This window comes from Heterocephalus glaber, unplaced genomic scaffold (genome assembly GCF_053883595.1).
Source record: "Heterocephalus glaber isolate CG9 unplaced genomic scaffold, H.glaber_assembly_v1.0 deba00001606, whole genome shotgun sequence".
Classification (NCBI taxonomy): domain Eukaryota; kingdom Metazoa; phylum Chordata; class Mammalia; order Rodentia; family Bathyergidae; genus Heterocephalus; species Heterocephalus glaber.
In genome coordinates this window covers 38,932,575-38,952,623 of record NW_028258377.1, presented here as the reverse complement: position 1 = coordinate 38,952,623, position 20,049 = coordinate 38,932,575, and the positions used below count along the sequence as shown (strand labels likewise).

At 47.1% G+C, this 20,049-nt stretch overlaps 1 protein-coding gene and 1 long non-coding RNA gene across 8 annotated transcripts in view; one reads left to right on the top strand and one right to left on the bottom strand.

Moving 5' to 3' along the window:
* The window catches only part of LOC106010941 (uncharacterized), a 76,911-nt gene that overhangs the window by 17,098 nt on the left and 39,764 nt on the right, over positions 1-20,049 (top strand). The window lies entirely within an intron of this gene.
* LOC110344347 (uncharacterized) lies at positions 71-19,322 on the bottom strand. Its single transcript, XR_015444667.1, has 3 exons — positions 19,188-19,322; positions 8,205-8,552; positions 71-2,149 (listed from the first exon to the last, which is right to left on the bottom strand). It is a non-coding gene; the product is annotated as an uncharacterized LOC110344347 (long non-coding RNA).

Here is a 20,049-nt window from a genome sequence, read left to right as displayed (position 1 = left end):
ATGCAGAAGGGAAGAGGGATGCGGGGCTTACCCCCTGCACTATCACTGCGGCTTCCCTTCCTGGCAGCGCCCTGGGCCTTCACCTTGGCCTTGGGGTGGCCGGAGGGGCTGCCCAGCCCAGGAAGTTCCCTGGTGTAAGCTGGCGGGTGTGGGGCGCTCTGTGCAGGGGCGTTGTGCTCCTCCCAGTTGTTCTCGGGGCTGACCGTTCACGGAGCGCCCAGCCCTCCTGGCCCAGCGTGTCTCCGAGGGTCTGTCTGCCAGTGCAGACCATACAGCCCCTTGACGGACGTTCCCCTCTGATCCTCTTCTCCCGAACCTACTCAAGTCACGGTTACAGCTTACTCACCCTAAAACTCCAATTTGTGCAGCGGTTGTAGCATTTGAATAGGGATTGTTCATGCTCTACTTCAAGTCCGTTTCTTTGCTTTGCGCTCAGTAGAAAATAACTCTTAAGTATATTGGGAAATAAGGGTACCTTTTCCCCTTTGTGCCAAAGGCGACTACACCCTTTTTGGTTGTACTGAGGCATCCAGCAAAGACCTTCCCTGAATTCCAGCAGCTGCTGGGTCTGGCAATGACTTTCCCTTCGTTGCAACCCCTGTAAGGCCCCTCCTGACAAGGATCCTGTTGATATAGGGGAATAGATGCAACTCTCAAATCTGCTAGATATCCAAATTCGTGTTTTCTAAAATCGAAGAATGAATTCTAGGAACAGAGGAGGTTAAGAGTAGGAAAAATTTATGGAGAGAAAGATAGCTTCTGTCTAAGAGAGACAGAAGGGGAACTGGAAAATGGATTGCCTACCCACCCTGCTTTTCAAAGGTATTTTATACAGCAAAGCCATGAGATGAGGCGGCTACAAAGTGGGACAAAACTATAAGACTCAATGGAAAATCACAAGGTGGGCATGAGGTGGAACAAAACCATGACCAATCAGTAAGATTACAAGTACCCAGGTAACATTGATTAAATGGGAAAACAAGTCCCATACAAGGAATTTCCCATTTAGACTATCAATCACTGTGATCCATCTCTAGGGGAAGTAATACTTCTTTTTTGTTGTTGTTGTTTTTTGGTACCGGAATCGAACTCTGGAGCTTGTGCTTGCCAACCAGGCAGAGGAACCATTGAGCTAAATCCCCAGCCCCTTTTCTTTTTTATAATGCTAACCACTGAGTGTGCCTCAGTTGTTCTCCATGTTGGCTCCTGGAGGGCTGGCGCCTTGAGGGCGGCCCTGTCTAACTGACTGCAGGATATCTAATTAACTTACCATCTGCAATACTGTGACATCGTCCCCTGGTTCATGACACTTTTTTTTTCAGGAAACATCAAGATTCCTTGTTCATTGTCCCAACCTGTGCCAGCTTTGCCCCTGCACTGGTTGTATTTTGGGCTCACTACATGAAATCATGAACATATACAACTGGAATATTAGATGATGGTGTCTCCAAACCCCAGGTCTCAGTGAGAGTTCATTATGCTCTGAAGAAGGCAATATTTTACAAATCAAATTTGTCTTTAAGTGTTTTTTTCCAAAATTATTAGTTTTAAATATATTTCAAATTTGTGTATTTCATTTAAAATTGAGTCCTTTTATAGCTCTTAAAACTGTGCTTTTATTTTTCACCTGTGGGTATAGGTTCATTCTCTAGTATAGTCAACAACCTGGTAAGAGAAACAAGCTAGGTACTAAGCTAGGGATGTAGGTTGGCAATGGGATGCCTACTTTGGATGCACAAGACCTGGGTTCAGTCCCCATGGAAGGAGAGAGAGACAGAGAGAGAGAGAGACAGACTAACACCAAGTGCCTGCCATGGATCAGGCACCTGACTCACAAGATATGGAGAAATGAGTGACATCATTCCTTTATTACAAATACAGAAGCCAAGGGCCAGGGATTTAGCTCAGTGGTTTCACCACTTGCTGCGCAAGTGCAATGACCTGAGTTCGATCCTCGGTACCAAAAAAAAAAATCAGAAGAAGGACAAATACAGAAGCCAAGGCCCAGAGATTAAATTACTTACAGAGCTGAAATGTACAGAGCAAGCCGTGATAGCCTCCCAAGGTCTCTGTCTCTCTTGCCTTTTATCAGGAAGTGAGCTTGGCCACTGATAGGTAGAAGATGAATCACGTTCATTCTTGTACTGACCTGAAAAAAAGAGTGAAGTGAAGTGAATGAGAAACGTAATCTTCAAACAACCTTTGTCTCTAAATTTCCTATCTTAATTTAATATAGTACTATATATATATATATATATATTTTTTTTTTTTTTTTTTTTTTTTTTGGACACTAGGTCCTGCTATGTAGTTCAGGCTGGTCTTGAACTCACTGTGTAGCCCAGGCTGGCCTTGAGCTCCTGGTGATTCTCCTGCCTCAGCCTCCCAAGTGCTGGGATTACAGGTGTGCGCCACCACCACAGCAGTACTATTTTTCTTGCCTATTTCATTTAACTTGAATTGTTGGCACATACTGGTAAAATTTGCACACTCATTAAAGTTTTACCAGCTAAGGGTTAAGGGTATAGCTCGGTCAAACAGTGCATCCTGAGCCTGCATGAGGTCCTGGGTTTGATTCCCAGCATCAAAATTTTAAAGATTTTTTTTTTTTTTTTTTGCCTGTTGATGCAACATTGATTGACTGTTATGCATTTGAAGGTCTTGTAAACTCCATAAGTTGAAAAAGTTTGATTTAAAAAACCTGAAGCTTGGGGCCAGGGATTTAGCTCAGTGGTTCTGGTGCCTGCCTCACAAGCACAAGGTCCTAAGTTTGATCCCCGGTACAAAAAAAAAACAAACCTGAAGCTGGGCTGGGGATTTAGCTCAGTGGGACTGCGCCTGCTTTGTAAGCCCAAGGACCTGAGTTTGATCCCGAGTACCAAAAAAACCTGAAGTCTTTCTCTGCACCCAGGAGGTTTGGTGACATGTTTGAGGACACGCGGCAATGAACACTAAACTCATAAAACCATGACTCTGTCTCAGCCTACTTAGAGTAACTGATGCAAAACAGAAATGTCCTCAACCTCTCTCTAAATGGCTATCAAAACCAGTGATTTTAAAAACCAGGTCACTCATACCTTAAGTGCCTACTGATAGCCGAATGAATATTACGGCTAGACTGTGGTTAGTGAAAACAAAGCTACCTTTTATACATGAAGCACTCCTTTTCGGCATGTCTTTGGCCACTCAGGACAAGTGACCTCAAGGACATGTTAACTGTGGGTAGTTCAGATTGGTGTATTGAGGCAAGTTACTCTAACCACTATCTTGTGATATGAGAGTATTTTTTTCTTGTCCTTTTATAACAACTTTATTGTAATACAATTTTCATACTGTGCGACTCATCCATTTAAGATGTACAATGCATTTGTTTTTTAGTGTATTCTTGGAGTTATGTATCCATCACCTGAGCCAATTTTAGAACATTTTCAATATCCTCAAAAGAACCCTGATAGCCCTAGGTCACCCCCTTCCCCACCTTTTCTAGCCTCTGGCAGCTATGATTCTGCTTTCTGTCTCCATATATTTGCCTATTCTGGATATCATATAAATAGAATCACCCAACATGGAGTCTTCTGTGGCTGATCCCTTTCACTTATCAATGTTTTAAAGATTCATCCATGTTGTAGTATGTATCAGTATTTCTTTTTCTTTTCTTTTTTTTTGGTACCAGGGATCAAACTCGGGTCCTTGCGCTTGCGCAGCAGGTGGCAAAACCACTGAGCTAAATCCCCAGCAGAGTTTCTTTTTATTTGACAGGATATGAATATATCCTGTTTTATTTAATCATTCACCATTTGATGGACACTGAGTTGTTACCATGTTTTGTCTATTATGAATAATGCTATGAACACTTTTATGTAGACTATGATTATGTTTTGCAACTCTGCCTTGTAGGCTATAGTGGACAACTCTTGTTTTTAAATGTCTAAGAGAGAGGGCCGGGGATTTAGCTCAGTGGTTCTGCCGCCTGCCTCACAAGCGGAAGGACCCAAGTTCAATCCCCGGTACCAAAGAAAAAAAAGTCTAAGAGAGCGAGAGAACTAGGTTAAGGTTATTTAAATTTTAAGGAATAATTTATTTGTGTAGAGGTAGAATTGCATTCAAAAGGATTAACTAAGAGGAGACTGGGGAATAGCTCAGTGGTAGAGCACTTGCCTAGCATGCACAAGTTTCATACCCAGAACTGCACTAAAGAAATCTTAAACCGAGTAATATATTGAGGTTAAAAATTTAAAGGTATGAAGATCTAACTCTTTTTCATGTTAATTGAGTTTTCAAAGTTGTCTTTTAATACTCTAGTTTAAAAGAAGAAAATACAAACAAGAAACAAAAGTTTGTTCTTGAGGTATCCTGTGAAAGAATGTGGAGTTGGATTGGGTGGGGACTGACTGTGCAGGACTCCCCGCCCCTCCTGCCCCGCTGTATCTGATGGGGGGCGGGGGAGGGGGTGCTCCGAGGAGCTGCCATCTGTTGTTGGTTTAGGGCTGCATCCATGTGGCCGCACAGGCTCTGGCCCGCTGCTTGCTGTTGGGGTGAAGTGGTTCATAGCTCTGTGCCTCCATATCCAGTTTCACTCTGCTTCTGACTTTAAAAAGTTCTAATATTGGGCTGTTGCTTTTTAGTAAAACCAGGTGCTATGAGACATGTGTTGAAAGACAAATCATCCCTCAAAGAGACTTTGATAAACATAGTCCTAAAAACATTTCCGGGCTTTTTTTTTTTTAAGTACCAGTTAACAGTTTTCAGTTTAACTGTGTTTTCCTTCCTGAAATCTTTAAGTGAGACTAATTCTTGTGATTTATTTCTATACATTGTTTTTAAGGAGTTTCTCTACTTGTCAAGTCTAGGTTAGAGATAGAAATGATTTTTTCCCCCACATAGACCAAGCGTGAAGAAATGGGAGCGACTTGAGTGTGATCACACCTCATATTTGTCTCCAATTTAATTTGTGTCTTTCCTTTCCTTGGGAAATAGAGGAAGTTTGAAAAGCATTATTAGCCAAATTCTAACTTATAATTTCAGATGAGTCATTCATCAGGAATTTATATACATCTTTATGTATTTGTATTTTTTAGAGCTCCAGTCATCAAACCTAGCATCTTGTGCATGCTAGCCAAGGTCTCTACACTAAGCTACATACCCAGCCCTTATATTAATTTTTTTTTTTTTTTGGTACTGGGGATCGAACTCGGGACCTTGTGCTTTCAAGGTAGGCGGCAGCACCACTAAGCTAAACCCCCAGCCTGCTCATATTAATTTTTAAATGCCTGGTAGGTACAGACATTTTAAGAACAGGACAGTTGTCCCCAAGGATTCTGTGTTCCAGGAACTTCGTTCTGCCTGTTAGGGCCACAAAATACCTGCATCACTGGTTGCCCAGAAAAGCCCGAGTCAGAGGAGACTTGAGAGACCTGCCCCTGGGGCTTTAGTAAATTCACAGGGGAGGAAAGAAGACTGGTGGCTGTCCCAGAAGCACAAGAGCAGAGAGTGTATAGGGGAGGAAGGCATCCAGAGGGAGTGCGCTGGGGAGGTTGGTTGGATATAAACCCATGAGTTTGAATTTGATATTTTTTTAAAGGAAGTAATGGACTTTCAAACAGGGGTCAGCATACTATTAAAATAGAAACTTTTTTCTCCACTGTGTACCTGAGAAAAGCAGTGTGTTCTTTTCAAATAATTCTCCAAGGCCACACAGCTGGTGGGAGTGGGGGCTGCCACACCCTAGTCTGCGCACAAGCTGGCGGCATTAGGCATTATGCGTTATCTACAGACCGCTGGGCTGGGCTCCACCCAGCTCTCGCCTTGTGTGACCCCTGTGTCCCGTTTGGCTGCATTTGCCTGTCAGTGTCACTCCCTGGGCTCAACTGTTATTAGGTGAAAGGGACTTTGAGCAGGGCTCTTCCCGGCCCATCAAGGCTCTAGGAAAGCAGGAGGGGCTGGGTTAAGGTGGAGGTTTGTTCCCCTGCTCCACACACACTCTTGGCTGGGTGGCTGACTGGCCTCTACAGTTCCAGCCCTCCCAGAGAGCCGTCCCTTCTCCGGCTACACTAACCATCACTAATCAGTTCTGTTGTCTGCAGCCCTGAACCTGCCCAGCCTCAGGGAAGAGGGAGGGCTAGCTATAGAATTAAATACTGACCACCGACTCTAGTGAATCAGATCTTTCAGATGAGAAAAGATCTGCTAGGCTCTTCTAAAATATTTTAATTTTGGTTAGAGACTCAACCTTGAGCCCAGAAAGGGGCCTTTCATCATCATCATCATCACCATGCCTTCCCCTAGAAGCTGAGTCTGGGACTCTTGTCTCCTCTGCTGTAGCTGAGGGACCTAAGCTGTTACCACTTGCTTGTGACCCTTCTGCTACCACGTGTATAATTTGGTTAGTTACATTATTCCTGCCAGAAGGGAGCGAGGAAGGAAGAAAAATATGACTTAGGGAGGGTCTTTTCCATCTTGGAGGCCTCTGATTCTGTGAATAAATTCCACTGACTACTAAGAGGATTAGGAATATTCCTTGAGTTGTCCAGAGGGCTGTGACTTATATTTGCTTTATGCAAGCCCTCTTCTTTTTTTTTGCTTTCAAAACACTTTTACATCTGCCCTTGATGTTTATAAAATGACTCTGCATGTCTGGTTAGGAGCATGGAAAAACAGACGTGGTGCTGACAGCCAGGTCCACCTCTGCTAACTGTGACCTTGGGTTTGTTCCGGAACTGACCCATTCCGTAGTGTCCTCATCTGAAAACGGGAATGAACAGAGCACTTCCTGCAGCGGCCACTCTGAGGGTAGCCCTGACAGTGCACTCAGCACAGCATGCGGCCGAGTCAGACCTCTCAGAGTGGCAGGGATGATGTCCATGGTGCGAAGTGATCCCACTCTATAGGGAGGAAAGCCTAGCCCACGAGGGTCACAGGGAGACACAGAGGGATCCAGGATTCACTGAGAAACAAACATCAATACTGACAGTTGTGTCTGTGTCTAGTCTTTTAGTGGCTGCCTAGCTTTTGTGGGGAATTGGGTGACAGATCCCTCAGCACAGGACCCTCAGCCCTAGAAACTAACAGGGTTCCTCTCCCCTGCCCCTGCCTGAGATCCTGTGGGCCTCCCTGGGCCTTCAGAGGGACCTCTAGGAGCCTGGAGTGGGGAGGGGCCTGGCCGAGGAGCAGGCCGCCCCTCCAGCCTGGCCCCAGGCAAGGCTCCCTAAATATTTGGTCCCATAGGGTTGTTTGCAAAGAAAAATTGACTTTTGCCCTGGGGGCAAGGACATCAGACACTGGTCTCCAGCTATCCTGGTCACCCTGTGGTCTGAAGATTTTCCCCACTGGCCTTAGATACAGAGTGGTGGCACTTGCCCCTGACAGTATATTTAAGGACTACCCAGTGGGTTTTCCAGGAAACTGTAACACTTTGCATTTGGTCTTAGGCAATGTAGCACAAGGGAGAAGTCCACACATAGTCAAGCCTGGATTTGAAACCCACCTCTGCCCTTGCGTATATGTGGGTGGGTAAGTGGGGGTGTGCTTGGGAAATTATTCAGCCTCTTAACTCTCAGTTTCTGCTACTGTAAAAGGAAAGCAAGAATACCTAGCTCATAGATTTGCAGTACGGATAAAGTAAAATAACCTGAGCAGAGTGCACAGTACAGGCAGGTCTGTGTTAGCTATTTTTATCACCCCCATTATTATTAGGCATGTGTCAGGGGGCTCTAGAAGTCTGTGGGTGGAAACAGTTTGCCTGTGTGGCCCAGTTTCCGGAAGCTGGCCATTTGTGGCTCCTCGGGATGCTAGAACACTGAAGCAAAGAGCTCGAAGGTTTCTTCGCTACATTGCTTGCAGTGATGCTTTGTTACTCAGTGGATAATTAAGTCTGCTAAAGGGCAGTGCCGTACTGTTCCTTGCCCCTGCTTCTCTTCTATTTAGTTCAGTGTTCTTGCAAGGAAAAATAGTTCTGAGGCTAAAATATATTGAAAGTTTACTATATTGAGACTTTTACATAAATTATCCTCTTTATTTCACATAACATCCAGATGAAGAAACAGGGAGGTTCGATAATGCCGGAGACTACACTGCTGTCCTGCAGCAGCACTGAGTTTCACACGCCCCACTCCAAGCATGGCAGTGAGCATGTACAGGTGAATGGGTGACCTGGTGACCTGCTCTGTCCTCCACACCCCTGGCTAGGCTGAGGGCAAAATCTGTCTTACCTTAAAAGCATTCCAAAGAAGACTGCTGGTTCCTGCTTGGTAGTCACCTGAGGGTCTGGAGGGACATAGCTTCTTCCTTTTGTCCCTTTGCAGTGTCCCTTTGAAGCCAGCTGTCCAACCTCAAGAGTTAGGAGATCCATTTTGAGGATGTGCTCAGTCCCCCAGTGGGAATCTGGAAACGCAGACCGTGAGGGTGATGTCTCAGCAGCATGGGGCACAGGGCCTGGTGCCATGCTGGTCTGGTCTGTGGTGTCCCCTGCGAGTGGTAGCCAGGCCAGGTTCCTGCTGCCCTGCAGCTGGTTGCCTGACTGCAGCTGGTTCCTGCCACCCAGGTCTGCATCCATCTGGCTGTGGGGAGCAGAGGAAGTGGTGTGTGGGCCAGTGGGGTCACTGACGAACTGAGTGACTAGCTGTGTTCAGCCTGGCTTGATGACTGGCGTGATGGGAGAGGTGGATCTGCTTACCTAGGACCCCTGAAGCCTGAGAACTAACATACCCCAGGACTTCCTTTACTCAATACGTATTTATTGACCACCTACTGTGTGCCTGCAGAGGCCATGTTAGAGACCCCAGCACCTAACTTGGCACTGGACCTAGATTCCAGGTAGCCATTGGCCACTAGGGAGCCCCAGTGCTCTCAGAAGGATCTGAGGCTGGCAGAGGAGCCAGCGTGGCTGTGCTGTTTATCTGAGCAGCTTCCATGACAACCAGATGATAAATACCTGAGATTAAGCAAAGCCCGGAACAAGATTAGTGTCTGGCCAGGGTGGGCCCTGTGCAGTGATTCAGAGACCCTTGACTGACCTGTGTTTTCTGGGTGGCTCCTCCAGGTGCTTAATTAGTTTGTTAACTATTTAATTTGTCCCTGTCCCACTCCAGAAAGTATTCAGAGTAGCTCCATTCAGTAATTGCTTTGGAGGGAAGAATCATCCTGAGCTTTCTCTGAGTGAAATGTTGGGTTTATTTGGGTCCCTGGGGAGTCATTTACAAGCTGCCCGCTCAGCTCCCAGCTCAGCTCCCTGCTCCCAGAACTGGCTCCCACTGAAAATATTTTTTTTCTGCTAAAGTTGGTTTGCAGCATTTCTGTGATTACCTCCTGGTCTCTTTGCAACAAGTGGCCCCAACACCTTCCTGCCTTGAAGCAAATCATATGACTTAAAAGAAGTAAACCTGACCTCAATTACAAGGTGCAAACATCAGTCACTGGGAGTAACCAGGAGGCCTGCGGTCTAGTTCTTTTAGCCTCTGGCATTAACCATTAAGAATGCATGGTTCACATGTGATAAGGTTGTCTTACATTTTATGATTTCCAGCAACAAGAAGACTTTAAGGAAAGGCCAAGGGCAGGTGAAAAACCCCAGACCTGGCCCTTGGCCAGCTGGCAGAGCAGTTTCTGCAGCGCAGCAAGGACAGCTCCTAGAGATTATCCTTGTTCTCAAGCACCCTAGAGAGCCACCCTGCTTGCATGGGTGCAGGAGGTGGGGCTAGTTCCTGCTCCCAGTTAGGCGGTTACCAGCAATCTCAGGGTGGGGAGGTGAGAAAAGGAAGTCAGTCCTCCATGTATGGCCCTGCACCTGCCTGCTGCTGGCTACCAGGCCAGCTCTGAGCTCCGGCACATTTCTCTGTCACTCTGGGCTGGGCAATGGGCGGCTCAAGCTGCTCTCACTGGAAGCTGGACGAGCATTCCTGCAGCATGTGGAGCTTGCACACACATGCAGAATATGGGCTGGGGTTCCTCTGAATCTGGCCTTCGTGCAGAAGCCCAGGCCATGAAGCTACAAGCAGGCAGCGTAGCCCACCTTGGCCTAGGAAGGGAACTGAGTCATCACACAGGCACACACACACACACACACACACACACACACACACACACACACACCACCCTTCACACCATGAGGGAGGCAGATCTGTAGCCCCACCACATATCTGTAGGGCACCTAAACTGGCAGCAAAGATAGGCGACATACATCAAATTAAATCTCCCTGTAAGAGCAGTAGCATGGATTAATTTGACAAATATTTCATGAATATTCTGCTACATATCTCACACTGTTCTACATGCTGGGCACACAGTGGTGACAAACAAGGTCCTTGCTCAAATGGAGCTACATCCTAGTGGTGGAAAGAGGAAACAAACACAGAAATAAACTGTTAGTGTTAGCAGTAAGTGCTGTCTAGCAATTAAAACACTCTCATGTGTAATCAAATGACTGCTTTGGACTAGGTGGTCAGGGATAGGCTAGGAGGAAGTGGCATTTAAGGGGACACCTGGAAGAGAAAGGGAATGGGGAAAGGCCAGGTGTCTCCTTGGGGCCCAGGAAGAGAGTTCTAAGACATATAGTTTGGTTAGCTTCTTCTCCTGTTTTCTAAATTATGCCCTAATTATTCATTCAGTAACCCTTTACTGGGAATCCTTGGTGTGCCAGCCAGGATAAATGTGTCAGGGTTCCTTCTCAAGGGGCATTTGGTGTATTGGGAAAGTTACCCACAAAACCAAGGCAGTGTGATAAGAACTATGGCCAAGAGGATCACAGAGGCTAAGGAGAGTGAAGAGGGCATCAGGGAAGGAGCTGCTGTCTGACGAGGGCCCCAGAGGAGATGACACAGTCTGGTCCTGAAGAGTGAGGTGAGGATAGCCAGGAGAAGAGAGTATATTCCAGGCAGAAAGAGGAGCCTGTGCAAAGGCCTGGGGCCAGGGCGAGAATATGAGAAGGATGTTGGAGGGTCTTGGAGGTGAGCAGCTGCTGGGACTAGTCATGAAAGACCTTGAATGCTCTGGAGCCTTAACTGGGCACTCGAGAATAGCTTCTGGACTCATACTCCTAAGGGACCAAGGGAGCAGCTCAGTGAAGGCTTTGCAAACAGAGCTATGTGTATGGGACACTGCCCAGAGCACCCTCCAGGGAGCCGCCCTGTGGGAGGACCACCTCATCGACTTCCAGAACAGGATGGAAGGTGGGTCTTCACTGGGCATACAGATGGGACTGTGCCAGTATCTGAGCGTCCCGGTGAACATTTGACTACTTGGTTCTTTGGGACTTTGGGAATCTGAGTTAAAAGTCATCGATCCGGGAAATAAATACCAAGTTTTGCATTTACTGCAAGATACTCTTTGAAAAATCCCTTTCTGGCAAGTCTTACCCAGGTGTAAAATTCTAAAGGAGCTATTATTACATCCCAATAAATGTATAATTTGATTTTAAAATAAAATAATCCTGTGTTCATTCCAGCGTCCTGGAAACATACAGTTTTCTCCCATCCTTTTACCCACTCCCCTTCTGTTGTTTCCCTCTCTCATCTCTAGACCTCAGTCTCTGGTTATCTTTTTTATACATGCATTACTCCTTTAAAAGCCTCCAAAATAGATCACAACACCTGATTCCTTTAAGTCACCTTAGCCATTCGTGGTCTGTTGAAAACCAGTAAGAGTATTAAAAAAAAAGCAGTAAGACAGAGTCCAGAGTCCAAAATAAAGGTTCGTGTGCAGAGAACTTACTGTGTTCCCCACACCATGCTAAGCTCATCACATTCTCTTCCTTATCTTCCATTTGCCCGTGAAGATCCACTCCCGCCCTCCACATCGCCCTTGCCTCTGGCTTCTGGTCAGAATGGGGGAGCTCCAGCAAGAAGTGGAAGGGCACCGTAAGATGAGGCCAAGAGTTTATTCCCCAGGCCTCCGTCTGGTCACCGTAGGCCCCCTGCATCCTCCCCCCACTGACGCCCAGAGCTCCTGGCAGATGCCAATTCCAGCAGCCCCCTCTCTGGGTCCCCTCACAAGCTGCAGTGGGTAGCGGTTCCCCACTATGGCTAGCTCCAGAGTGCTTCCCAGCTCTTCCTGGTTGCCCTCTGCCCTGCCCATACCTTTGTGAATAGGTGGATCCCATCCGTTGCCCACCCAACCTGGCTGCATGGTATCTTTAGGGATAAATACTCTTCTTATCCCCATTTTAAGAGAAGGAAACCAAGCCCCAGTGAAATTTAATAACTTGTGTACTGGTAGAGACAGCTGGTAAATAGTAGAGCTAGGTCTGAAATCCAGGTGCTCCTGATTCTGAAGCACAGGCATGTTTCCTGATTTGCATATTGCTTCCCATACACTAAAGACCACCTCCCCAGTCTCTATGAAGAGAGAATAAATATCATTTATTCTGATATTTTGTTTCCCAATCCATACCCATTAAAAAGTACAAATAAACAAACAAAAAGTACAAACATCAGAGCCAGGGATTTAGCTCAGTGGTGCCGCCACCTGCCTCGAAAGCACAAGGTCCTGAGTTGAATGCCCGGTACCAAAAAAAAAAAAAAAAAAAAGTACAAACTTTAAGCTGGGTGCAGCGGTGCTAGCCTGTGATCCCAGCTACTCAGGAGACTAAGGCAGGACAATCCTGAGTTCAAAGCCAGCCTGGGCAACTTAGTGAGAACCTGTCTCAAAACAGAATAATAAAAAGGGTCAGGGATGTAGTTCAGGAGTAGGGTGCTTGCCTAGCATGCATGAGGCCATGGTTTCAATCTCCAGTACTTAAAAAAGTGCAGACATTAGAAGTGAGCACTGAAGCTAAGCTTCCACATAAATAATGAGAAGTGACTGGGATGGTCCAAGGTGGAGAAAGGGCACAGCTCCTGTTACCCTGGGCCATGAACTTGAGACGTCTTGGTGCCCTCCGCTCTTCTCTGTGCCTTCCGAAGTGTTCAGCTTTGAGGTCATCGGTGGGGGCTGAAGGAAAGTCCTGCATTTGCCAGAACAGGTTGCCCAATGCTGCCTCCCACTCTCAACACCAGTTCTTCATTTGGTGCCCAGTGTTCATGCTTAGTTTCCATAACCCAGGCACAGGACAGAGGTACTTTTCTTTTTTAAGTTCTGAAACTGCTGATTCAGTTTGCATGAGACTGTTACCTTGTAGAAGGAACTTTCAAAAACACCTAAAATTTAATTCTAGTTGTACTTTAGAGAATCTCTGGATGCAGAATTTTCTCCACTTTCCAGCATTTTTAGTCTGACATACTTGGGGTTGGGTGGAGACTGGGGACAATGGCCAAGAAGTCCCAGTGGGCCAGAGGGCCTGGTGACCAGAACTTCTCCCGAGCATGTGTCCAGGCCTTGTCCTGACTGTCTTCAGAGCTGTCTTGCCAGCCCTTTAAGGGCTCTGCTGGGAAAGACCATAAAAAGTCTGCTTTACATAGATTTATTTGTCTGTTAGGCAGGTCAACCCTTTTAAAAATCTTTTACGTTTGTGTCTCTTTTGATGATTTTGTTCCCATATATATTAGAAACTGCTCATTACATTCCAGTATCCGTTCCCTTACTCTTTCTTAGTAGTGAGTCCAATTTTCAGCCAACCCCTTTGCTACCAGTTTCCCAGGGAACTCTGCAGCCAGGTATGGCCCTGGGACCCAGTGGTGGCCAATGAGATGTAAGTGTGAGTGTTACGCAGGACTTCCATGACTGCTCCTGAAAAGGAGGCACTCTGCTCTCTGGCACGCTCCCACCCTCCTTTCCCCATTCCGCTCTCTTAATTATAGGTGTGGCAGTTAGCACTCCAGCAAGCCCAGAGGTCCTGAGAGTAGGATTGCACTTTAGGTACAGGCCTAGGACAAGCCAGGCGAAGCCGCCATTCCAACTGTGGACAACTCTGGACCTTTTTTTGATGTGAAAGAGAAATTCTTACCTTGTTTAAGCCACTGTTGTTTTCTGTTTCATGTAATAGTCAAATTCTAATCTATACAAAATGTTCTGTGTCTCTTTTGGAGCAGTGTTTTCATTTCTGATCTTTTTTTTTTACATATTAAAGATATTCCCCGTATGTCAGTCTTGATGTGAACAGTCCCACCTGGTTTTGCTTGTCTTCATATTTTGTGAGTTGCTTTTATTTTTAAGGTATTGATGTTTGGTTGGTTGGTTATTTTTGAGACAGGCTCTCTATGTAGTTCAAACTGGCCTTCACCTCACTATGTAGCCCAGGCTGGCCTCAAACTCTCCATAGTCCTCCTGCCTCAGCCTCCCGAGTGCTGGGATTACAGGTGTGCACCACCAAGCCCAGTTTTGGTGTTTGTTTTCAATGTAGATAAAATTTCCAGACTTTTAAAACGCTATTTGTTCTTTTGTTTAAAGTTCTCCACTCAGGGCCGGGGATTTAGCTCAGTGGTTCTGGTGCCTGCTGTGTAAGCACAAGGTCCTGAGCACAAGGTCCTGAGTTCAATCCCCGGTACCAAAAAAATTTTAAAAAATAAAGATCTCCAATCAGATTAGGTAAGTATTCACCAATATTTTTCCAGTTTTTAAAATGATTTCACTGTTTACATGTAGCACGTTCGTCCATTGGTGGGTTCTGTTGGTGTGTTTTGTTTTGTTTTGTTTGGTACCGGAAATCGAACTCGGGACTTTCCACTTGCGAGGCAGGCATTGGCACCACTGAGCTAAATCCCCAGCCCCTGGTGGTGTGTTTTTAATCTTTTGTAGGTCACAAGTTTCTTGCGCACCAACATGGGAGCCAGTGTTTAGCGTACACCACCTGCCCTGGCCTGAGCCCCCTGAAGACTGACACATGGGCCAGCAGACCCCCTCTCTTCCTCCTGCTGTGGATCCTCCCCACTAGCTGAGCTCCACTCTCCACTTCTTGTGGAACTGGGCCAGCCTGTGTAGCACTGTTCCACTGCTCTCTGATTTCTGTTTACCTAGATCAGGACAGGGACAGCCCACCCGACTTTCCCAGCTGCCTTTTGTTACTTCTTCTCTGGAAAGGCAGTATGACGAATTTTTTAAATATTTCCTTCCAAGTAGGCACAGAGCTTCTTAAGTTAAAATTTTATTTTCTGATAAGAAAAATGACCCATGTTCACCATTTTTAAAATTGGAAAATACAGAAAACACCAAACAAAAAGAAAATAAGCCCCAGAATCTCTCTACTACTACAACTGTCTGAAAGCATATAAAGGAAAAAACCCAAGCCCTACCATACCCAAGATGACCTCTTAGTCAGAGATTACCAACCTCTGTAAACAGTTGATATATATCCCTCTAGACTGATTTATACAAACAAAGGTAAATCTTTAGAGAGATATGACATATATGCAGAGTTTAGCTCATGAAAATAGGGTGATACTCAGGCTGGGCATGGTGGCACAATACCAGTAATCCTAGTACTCAGGAGGCTGAGGCAGGAGGATCACTGAGAGTTCAAGGCCAGCCTGGACTACATAGCCAGACCTTGTCCCCCCCCCCCAAAAAAAATCATGCTCTATACTTTCTTCATCAATTTCTTTCTTTTTTTTTTTTTGGTACCGGGGATCGAACCCAGGACCTTGCACTTTTGAGGCAGGCATCGGAACCACTGAGCTAAATCCCCGGCCCCATCAATTGCTTTCTATAACAGTATATTGTGTACATCTTTCTAAGATGGTTAATAGAGACCTACTGTGTTCTTTTCAAACGCTGCATGGTAGTATTCTGCTGCATGGATGTACCATTATTTCTTCTCCCCTGAGGAACGAGCGTGAACTTTGCCAATACCCACCTAATATATACAGGCTACTGTAAACACCTTCATTCTACTTCTATTCATTTCTGCTCCCATTTCCCTAAGATAGATTTGAACACTGGGATAGTTAAGGGGGATGTATACATAGTATGCTGTACAACTGGAAGTTGCCCCTCATCAAAACCTTCTACTGATAAAGGAACCTCCTTTTGTTTTTGGTACCGGGGACTGAATTTGGGACCTTGCACTTTCAAGACAGTCTGTCGGCACCACTGAGCTAAATCCCGGGCCCTCCTTTTTTTTTTTTTTAAGGCACTTCCTTTTAAATGTTATTTTTCGTTCTCTCTCCCTACCTAGTTCCTTCCTCACCCTTTTGCTGGATTAACTTTTTAAACATCCAGATCTAATTGTGGCTTTCTCTGTTTGAAATACTTAAATGGCTTCGAACTGCTAACAAGTTCTGAGTATTTATCCTGGCAGACACCAAGCAGAACTGGAACCGCAGATCGGGGGGCGGGGGTCATGACACCTATGAAAGATGAAGGGGCAGGGAGCAGAAGGGGGCAGGGAGCAGAAGGAGGCAGAGAAAGGGCAGCCCTCAGCGGCCATGGCCATGGCCGTCTAGCTCCTCAGAACGGAAGGCAGGGAGGAAGATCAGGTGGGAAGAGCCTCAGACAGGAAGATCAGGTGGGAAGAGCCTCAGACTGGGCCTCAGCCCTGAGCGTGTCTCACCCAGCCCAGGGCCTCTGGCTACAGATTCCCCTGGGGCAGCAGTGGACAGGCCCCAGCCTCCCACCCCCGTTCCACCGCTGGCTGGGAGCTGCCCAGGCGCGGCCTTGACCTAAGGGACCGAGCAGATCCCGAAGCTGCAGGGCATCAGCCAAGCAGCCCATGCAGAAGGTCCTCTGAACGCCAGGATCCGTAGCTGCCGTAAACCAGAGCCTGCATTTTAGCCTAATCTCCTCTCCCTGCTCCCAGACCCTAAGCTCCTCCAGCACCACTGGCCTGACTACATCCCATCCCCACAGGACCAGCCTCCTCCATAGCGTCCTGCAGAGCTGCTCACTCGGTTCTCTCTGCCTGGAAAGCCACTCCTTCCCAGCTATGCCAGCAAAATCCTAATGTGTTTTCAAGGCCCCTCGCCTCCTGCCTCGTCTTCCTGACCCTGCTACACAGTTAATTGCTCCTTGCTCACGTGGTACTGTTTGTTGATGAGTACATCCCAGGCTGTGTCTCTTAGCTGCTTTTTCCCCCTTGGATTCTTGCCCCCTCCAACCTCTAAACATCACTGGTGTGGGTGCACAGTAAATGCAAAGCCGCTTCCTTCTTCTCCCAAAGGATCTTAAGGTTGGAGAACTCCAGCTCCTGGAATGGGTTGGAAGCAAAATGGCCCATAAATGTTCACTGACTCTTCAGGACCTCCTGTGGGCGCAGCCTCGCGTGGGCGTGGCTCCCAGGGCGCGTGGGGTGGGGTGGGGTGGGGTGGGGCCGGGGCTGTTTCCTGTGCCGGGGAATCACCCAGCCTGGGCCCAAGTCAGTTTTCAGAGCAGAGACTCTCTTCCTTTGTTACATTTTTCTCCATGAGTGGGAAAGACGCCAGAGGTGGTTTTGTTATTTTTTGTTGTTTTTTGGGGTGGGGTGGGGGCTGTTGGTTAGTTGGGTTTTTTTGAGACAGGGTCCCACCAAGCTGGTTCTGAACTCACTAGGTAGTCCAGACTGGCCTCAAACTCATCGAAGTCTTCCTGCCCCAGCCCCTCAGCAAGTGTTGGATTACAGGCCTTTGCCACCACTCTGGCTTTTTTTTTTTTTTTTCTTTTTTAAATAATCATTTTATTGTCTCTGCTCAACAGATGGGTACTTTTAGGAATCTTCCCTTTTTCAACCACATTTTCATAAGTTGAGATTTTTCAGTTCACCATTTTTCATTCTCTTTACAGTGTAAGAAGAGCCATTATGATACTTGGGATGCGATCTGCAGGGCAGATGAGGACAATCATGTTCTGATTAGAGGTTCACAGAGTGGGGAAGGTTGGAGGGTGGAAATGACATTTTCCCTTTTTTTCTTCTCCATACTTGCCACCTGAAGAGCGTCCTTGGGAGGGGCCTGTGGGGAGTGCAACCGGGGCACTGATGTCAGGGCTGGTGGGTGAGGAAGAAGGAGAGAGCAAAGAAGCGGAGCTGGCCCGGACTCTGCACCCCTTCAGATGTCCCGAGCCGTCTCCTGGCTGTGTTGGTCAGCAGGAGGCGGCTAGAGCTGGGGTGGCCGTCCCGTCCCTGGCCCCTGTCTGGCCCTCAGGGGAAGCTGCAGGGTTCCTCCATCGAAGCCAGGGCCGTGGCCTCCATCTTCTCTAGTGCAGGCAGGTGGGAGTGGGGGTTTGTGGCCCGAGCCTCAGCTGTTGGGCCAGCCTTAGCAGCGGTTAATAGTTCTTCCAGATCTGCAGTGAGTGGAAGCCTGTATGCCGGGGGTTCTTATCTCCAGGTCCAGAGTGTTGTTTGGAGGTCCGAACCCACCCCCTAAGTGTTATCAAATTGTGCATGTGGTGGAAGCATAGCTCTCATGATTCCTTTTCACCAAAAAGGTCTGTGGGCCCAAAGAATAGCAGCTTTTCTAATACAGAAGAGGCTGTTTTCCTGTAAGAGCAGGACTTTAGTTGGATTCCCAGTGCTGAGTAATGGGGGCCCCAGGATGATTCTAGAAAGAAGCCCAGATCTCCCCTCCACACTGAGATTGTCCCCCAGAAACTCTGCAATTCCCCCGTAATAGAGTTCATATTAACAGGGACCTTGCAGGCTCTGTTGCTACAGATCCAGAGACTGAACCCTTAAGAGTTAGGCCCAGTGGTCTGATTCCCTCCTCCAGGGAGAACAGTGCAGAGACACAGCAGATAGTGTGTCAATAGGATAGCAGTAAGAACAGAATGTTGCCTGAGAGGCTGAGGCTGGAGGATTGCATGTTCAAGTCCAGCCTGGGCAACTTAGTGACTTAGTGAGACCCATTTAAAAAGGTTAGGGATAGTATATAGCTCAGTGCAAAGGCCCTGAGTTCGATACCCAGTACTGACCTAAGAAAAGAAAAATTGGAATATTGCTAGGCTGTTGAATGAATCCCTGTATTTATCATTATTCAGTCATTTTAAGAACTCCCATTTCAAGCCTGAGTTCTGGGTATATTCTGGTCTCCACTTCAGGCAGACAGTTCTGATGTTGCAGAAACCATCAGGAGTATCCAATGCATGGCAGTGGGCACCAGAGGAGAGGAAACCCAGAAAAGGGGAAAAGTGAAACTTCTTAAATTAGAGCAAAATATTCAGTCATGCAAGACCACAACTATAACATGATAACCTCTCCAGTTTTGACAGCCCCTCCACATTTATTTTTTAAGTGCCTGCCACAGTTATGGATAGGGAACTATATCTCTTTAAGATTTCTCAAGGGTTGCAAAACAGTTTGGATGGTTATATCATTCTAAACAACGTTTTGTGAAAGCACTGAAAAAAATCCCACTTACTTAACAATTGGTGCCTTGAGCCAAGCCTGGGAGTCCCTGGGAGGCTTTGCAGAGTCACTTCCCTCTGCTGGCTTGGCGGGCAGGGCTCTGGCTTGCGGAGTGCGCGGGGGCAGGGCCGGCAGAGGCAGGAGGGAGCCGTGGGCGGGCGGGAGGCACCAGACCTCCTCAGCAGCGGCGGCAGGCAGCTGTGTCCTGTCACGGGAGGCGCGGGAGGGAGCAGACACAGGCCTCTGGGGCTGGGCCCTTGGGGAGGGAGTGTGTTCCAGGCGTGCTCTTCCCGTCAGACCACCTGACAGGAAGGTAGGAAGAGTTCCCGAGCCCCTGGTGGGGGCCTTTCCCTTCTCTCTTTTGGTCTCTTCTGACACCTCCGGGCCTGCCCTCATTGCAGTGTCCTTGGTCCTGTATGCCAGTGGGAATGGCTTAACATCATCCTTCCCCACTCAGGTTTCAAGTGCACCTCAACTTTGACCTGAGAAATATTTTTAGTTAAGAATTCTCCTTTCCCAGATGGCTGTTTTAGAAATGCAGTTGTTAGCTAAAGCTATGTTACTCACTAGTGTAAATTAGCTTTATCAAACTGATGTGCTTCTATTTAAAGAGGGCTTGATCCCATGGTTCTTAACTTGCTTGGGGTCACATCCCTTCCAGAATCTAATGGAGTAGATGGAACCGTTCCCCAGGAAAATTCACAGACATCCAGAACTGTGCTTACATTTAGAGGTCTCAGGGACCCCTTTGGCCCTGCCCTGGGATTCTGATTCTTAGGAAAGAGCGGTAAATGGGGAAAGGCGGTGGTGAAGACCAGGGAAAATGGACAGGCAAGGAACTTAAGAGTGAAAACTCACTTCACGGTTTCACCCAG